Consider the following 6,507-nt stretch of genomic DNA (forward strand, 5'->3'; position numbering starts at 1 on the left):
CTGCATGCTTCATCAACCAATTCCAACAAAGAATACTAGTTTTATTCTTTTTCTTTTCAGTTTCATTATGAACTAATTTTATTTTCTAGAGTTTTGATGTAGTATGACATTAAACACACAATTTATATTCCAAGTTATTTTATTTTCAATATTTCCATGATTGAGTGTTTATTCCTTATTCTCAATGCTTCCAATTTTCTAGCCAGTTATTGTTCGATCTATTGAATCGCAATGAGAACGAGAGGTGATTTATGATTAGAGCTCTAGGATTGAGCACCATTTGTTGAGAAAAAGTAGAAATACTTTAGCACAATTAGTGAATTTTCAAGAAATATCCAAAGAACTTAATGAGTCTCCAATTAGTTAAATTCACATAGAAATATGAAGTTATTAGTTGGAGATATTTTTGATATTATTCAAGAGAAGATATTGAATATTTAAGGGATTTTTATCATCAACTTGGAAAATTTGGAATTTTATAACGAGAAAGAATAAATTGTGTGAGATTTGCTAGGCGAAATCAAATGCTCTAGATCTATTCTTATTATATTTACAGTTTTAGATTTTATGCTCTTTTATTCTGAACTTTATTTTTCTTAAGTATTTCAATTTAATTTAGATAGTAGAATCTTTCCATTTATTCAGTTTTCTAAATAGTAATTAATTTAGTAAATTTCATTACTCAATAGCATAATTAATCTCTGTGGGTTCGACATCCGTTTTCTTTAAAACGCTTTACTACTTTTTATGATTCTATGCACTTACAGATATTTTCACACAAACAAGTTTTTGGTACCATTGTTAAGGATTAATTATTTGTTATTGATATTGATACTTGCTAGACTGTTACTAATTTAGATTTAGATTTTAATTATTTTTAAAATTTGTTTAAATAGACCTCAGTTTTACTTTTCTTCTATTTCTATTTCAGGATTTAGAAGTGTATGCTCCCATCTAAACCATTAGAGCCCACACTTTTTGACCTCAAGAGTAAAAGAACTTTACGTAGAATCAATAAAAAGAATAAGCTAGAGGCTACCACATTTGCATTCACCATGGCCGACCAAGATAATAAAGCTTTGAGGGACTATGCTATGCCCTTGGTTAATGGGGCTACATCTAGCATAAGGAGGCCAACTATTCAAGCTAATAGTTTCGAGATTAAGCTAGTGATAATTCAAATGATACAACAAACTGTTCAATGTGGATGGCTATCACAAGAAGATCCTATAATGTCCATATTGCAAATTTCTTGAAAATTTGTGATACTTTTATACATAATGAAGTGACAAATGATGTGATTCGATTGACACTTATTCCTTTCACTTAGAGAAAAAATAAAAGCTTCGTTGAACTCTTTGTCGCCTGGCATCATTACTACGTGGGAGGAGTTGCCACAAAAACTCTTAGAAAAATATTTCCCTCCAGCAGAGATAGCGAAGTTAAGGAATGATATTACTACCTTCACCTAATTTGAGGGTGAATAATTATATGAGGCATGGGAGGATACAAGGACTTATTGCGCAAGTGTCTGCATCACGACCTCTCAGCCTGGCTTCAAGTATAGACATTTTACAATGGTTTGGGACCCACAAATTGATCTATGGTTGATGAGGCCGCGGGAGGAGCTTTGAGGAGTAAGACTCAAGAAGCCGCATATGAACTTCTGGAAGAGTTAGCGTCTAATAACTATCAGTGGGCTGCAGAGAGAGCAATGCCAAGGAAGGCAGCCAACATCTTTGAACTTGATTCTATCTCCATGTTGGTGGCACAAATGGCAAATTTATCACAACAACTAGGTAAGATGAATGCCAATGTTATTTAAACTAATATTGTTTGTGATCATTGCTAGGACTGTTCAATGACCCGACCCGAAAAGCCACAGTTCCGGTCCTATCCGATTCTAAAAGTTTCTGCTAACCCGATTACTCGAATAACCGGCCATCTAATCAGGTATTCCGGTACTGACCCGATTTAAATATTTTTAAATAGTCATCAGTTTTTTCTTTTTCTTCCAGTTAATAGCCATTAGTTGTTGATTACTGAGTACTCTTTCTTACAGTTATAGATGGGGTTGAATAGGTGGAGTAACATGCAGCAGTAGACTCTACTTCAGTTTGCTTTAAGTCACATCGTAGATGGGGTACCTGGAGACTGTAGAGTAACATACAGCACTAGACTCTAATTGAGTTTGCTTTAAGTCACGTCGGCCGATTAATGCAATTCTTTAAGCTATTTTTTTTTTGTCTTGTTCTTTCATTTTATATTTGCTTTCTCTTTCAATGGGTTATTGTAGAATCTTCAAGGTCTTTTGAAGATGAGTTCGGAGAACAAGATCTGAAATGTTTGCTTCTCTTTTCTTCATCATCATTGATAATTGCTTCATTATCTTCGGGTTGGCAGAGAACAAGATCTTAGACTCTGTCTTGGAAGATAATGTAATCAATGAAGCTACACCCTGATATATGCATTTTCCATTTCAAATGGAAATGCTATAGGCACAACCCCAGCCGGTTTTTGTTCTTCAAGTCCCTATTGGCATTCCTCTCATCAATAATCCCTTCAAGATGCTTCAACCTCCCATTAAATCACTCAAAGGCAGGATTTATATGTGATTCTCAGCCCATGCCTGCTCTATTGCCTCCCTAGATGCTCTCCATTGTCGTCGACTTTCCAAGCTCCACTTGGCCAATGGCCAGAAATGAACCCAGATCTATCTCTTTCTGTTTCTATGAATGAATTTGGGTTGGGATCCCTTCCTTGCGATGAGGAGAACCTTAATTGATGTCCAACAAGGTAAATTCATTTTGAGGGTTGGCAAGGAGCAGGTCACTTTTAATGTATTTAAATCTATGGAATTCCCTTCCTAGGTACATTCTTGTTTTCAAATAAGCGACCTAGATAGGATCATGGCCGACAAGACTTATGGAGCTGAATTTCCAAAGCTACCACTTGAGGTATGTCTTACTCACTCTACATTTATTAAATCCAAAGGTGAAAAGGTTAGGGAGTGTGGGAGATATTTGGATGCTACATCATCCTTTCCTCCTTCAATAAGACAAAAAGTGGAAGAGTTAAATTCATCTCAGCCGACATCTCCAAGGAACCACCTAAGCTTGAGCTCAAACCGCTTCCATCAAATTTAAGGTAAGCTTTCTTAGGCCAGGACTCTACTTTTCCAGTTATTATTAATAGTTCCTTGAGTGATGTAGGTGAGGAGAAGTTGCTGAGAGTCTTGTGGGAACATAAGATGGCCTTGGGTTGGACCATCTTGGACATAAAATGAATTAGTCCTTCAATTTGCATGAATAAGATTTTAATGGAAGATAATTTTAAGCCGATCTTCCAACCCCAAAGGAGATTGACTCCATCCATGCAAGAAGTGGTGCAAAAAGAAGTACTGAATCTGTTAGATGTCGCGATTATCTATCCGATCTCGGATAGGGCATGGGTAAGTCTAGTACAAGTCGTCCCAAAGAAAGGCAAGATAACCTTGATCAAGAATGACAACAATGAAGTTATATCAACGAGGACGGTCATGGGATGGCAAGTATGCATAGATTATAGAAGAGTTAGCGATGCAACTCGGAAAGACCATGCATTCCCTTTTCCAACCAAATATTGGTAAAACGTCCAAACTTTGGAGTGATTGGCCAGGTCCATTTGGCAATAGGAGAAACAAAGATAGAAAAGTGGCAAAAGGGTACTATACTATACAATTAGTTGATGGATAGTGCAAGAGCTACGAGGCAAAAGTACTGGTGGTAATATTCATGCACTGCTTTGGTATCAGGGAGAGAGTGATTGTGGCTCTATAGGGGAAGGTTGGAGAAGTTTTTCAATAATCTTCAACATGATCTTAACTCTCTTGATCACCCCATTCTTATGATACTTTCTTTGGCTTAGCTTAGGTTAATCAGTTTCTTTTATGCACAATTTCTTTCATAAGTAACCTTATAAACTGACATGACTTTATATGATAAGTTAGATCTAGTTTATTATAAAAAAGTGACTTTACTATTGAATGTGCGACATCAAGCCACGTCAGTTTGTGAGTTTACTTTTGTGGAATCTCATTGTTACTAAAACATTTATCCTTTCACAAATTGGTTACAATTCCATAATGCATCTTTGCAAATTAATCATTATAAAATTTCTAAAAGTATTAATATTTTTTGCAGGTTGTAGTTTCTACTAGAGATGGAAAGTTCCTAAGATCTGTAAGAGATGCTCAGCTGAATATAAAACTGAAGAATGTCGTGCATGTTGATTTTGTGGGATCAAACTTTTTAGCAGATCACTTGCATTTGGATACAAAGTCTACTGTTCGCATTGGTCAGAAGCTAGCTGATAGTTTTCTATACAAGTTTTACCACTAGAAGTAATTAATCAAGTAAATAAACCTAATCGATCATCAAAACTCATTGAGTTAAATAAATAACATATGTTCGTATGGGAGTAATATACTTAGATATAGTTGCAGAGAATGCAAGTATTGCGAATTCTATTTAAAAAAGAAAAAGGTCCACCATTAAAAAATGGAGTACGCAAGGCTTGTATTCCTTAAGACTATATGACCTAGCCTTATTCGTTTGTATTATCTTAAATAACGTAAGATTGAACAAGGGAAATGGGTGAGAATTATTCCAACTGATCATTGTTCCATTGCTCTTTCTTTCTATGTTTGTGATGTCCTTTATTAATGTTTTTATTTGTTTTGATTATGATGCACTCCTCAAATATGCTGCCAGGACCTTTGGTAGCTAGAGCAATATTTGTACTGTTATGAGAAAACATTGTTCCTATGTTGCATAAAGTGTACCTATCATTTGTACCGAATTGTGTATTTTTTATTTTTAGTATTTTTTAAATACACGAAAAATGATTTAAAAAAAAAAATACAGTACGCTAGTTGATATTGTGAAATTTTTTGGTTGCACATCAACTTTTGTGTTACGTATTTTTATTATTGATTTTATCATTCTTAATTATACAAGTTAATGAAGAATGTTTTAAATAATTTCTTAAGTCAACCACTAAATTAGTTGACTCAAAATATTAAGTATTGGCCAATATGTTTGGAAATTACAAAATTCAGGATGAAAAACATTTATCCTGGGGTGGATCTAATAAGATTATGCTTGATAGTCTATCTTGTGGTTTGTGACATCCCCTTTTTACGTGTATTTTCATTGAAGGAGTATTTTAATTTAATTAAAATATTAGTTCTTTTATTTTAAATTATTGTATTTTAATTGAATTTATTTAGTTGTAATATTTGTTTTGTGGAGCTTTCTTGATATTAATTATCGTTTTGATTTTAAATTGCTGTATAATTTATTTTAGTTTGTTTTTAGATTTAAAATTATGTTGTTGTTTTTATTAGTTATTTATTATATTTTAGCTTGATGTGGTGTTTAAATTATTTTATTCGTTTTATAGCTTTTAAAATTGTTTTCGTTGGATCAGTTTTTTGACTCAAGATGTGAAGACTGGATATCACTTTCTTCCTTTCCTTTTTCTTTTCTCCTCTTTTTCTTTTCTCCTTTTTCTTTTTTTTCTTCTTCTTTCTTTTTTTTTTCTTCTTTTTCCTCCCCTGCTTCTTCCCCCCAGCCGTGCAACCCAGCCCCTCCCTCTCCCTCTGTCCGTTTCCTTTAGCCCGCCTAGTCGGCGCCACCTCCACCTCCGGCATGTCCCTCCCACACTAGCAAGCTCTACTGCATCGGTGGTGTGCTACACCGGCTACCCAATCTCTCTCTTTTCTCCTCCAAACAAATGGGTCTTCTAGCCTTTTTCTCCTCTTTGAGCTACCATACATGGCCAAATCAGCCACCAAGCACCACCAATGGATTCACCACATCAAGGACTTCCTCCCCATGTCTTTCTTTTCCCCTAACTCTCTCTTTTTCTCCAATGGGTCTCCATAGCTAGAGTTTCGGTTGCACCACCATACGCCGCCGTACACGGCCACCCATGGTGTTTCACCACCACCATCTCGTTCCTCTCATCACCATGACCTTCCCCAAGAAATTTCATGGCCAACGGAGTTGTGTATAACTCTCACTCTCCCTCACTCTCCCTCGGCCTCTTTTCCTCAAAGTTGGTTGATCTCCACTGTGCACCATCACCCAAGGCAAAACTCACTTTCATTAGCTTCATAAACATCTTTAGGCCATTTCCTATCAATTTCAAGTCTTGGTTCGCCCCCGTTCGAAAGTGGGTAATTTACAACCCACGACCACAATGTAAAATACACTGTTACGTTGCTTTTTCTCCATCGTTTGCAACGTTGTAATCTTTTAAAAAATACCTTATAGCGCTATAAGTAATTTTCAAACTTGATTTTAGATTTAAATATATTATTACTTTTCAATAAATTCATTGATTGGTTGGTTAATTCCAGACTGAGTTTGAGGAGTCGGGGGTTGGATGGATTGAGGACGGAGTTGCTTGGTTTTGTTGTTTTGTTACTTGTTGGATGAACAGTGTCTTGAGGTGTGTATTGCA

At 35.5% G+C, this 6,507-nt stretch overlaps 1 non-coding gene across 1 annotated transcript; it reads right to left on the bottom strand.

Moving 5' to 3' along the window:
- Positions 1-1,439: 1,439 nt before the first annotated feature.
- LOC122299965 lies at positions 1,440-1,545 on the bottom strand. Its single transcript, XR_006239817.1, has one exon. It is a non-coding gene; the product is annotated as a small nucleolar RNA R71 (small nucleolar RNA).
- Positions 1,546-6,507: the final 4,962 nt, after the last annotated feature.

The sequence above is a fragment of the Carya illinoinensis genome, chromosome 16, assembly GCF_018687715.1.
Source record: "Carya illinoinensis cultivar Pawnee chromosome 16, C.illinoinensisPawnee_v1, whole genome shotgun sequence".
Lineage (NCBI taxonomy): Eukaryota > Viridiplantae > Streptophyta > Magnoliopsida > Fagales > Juglandaceae > Carya > Carya illinoinensis.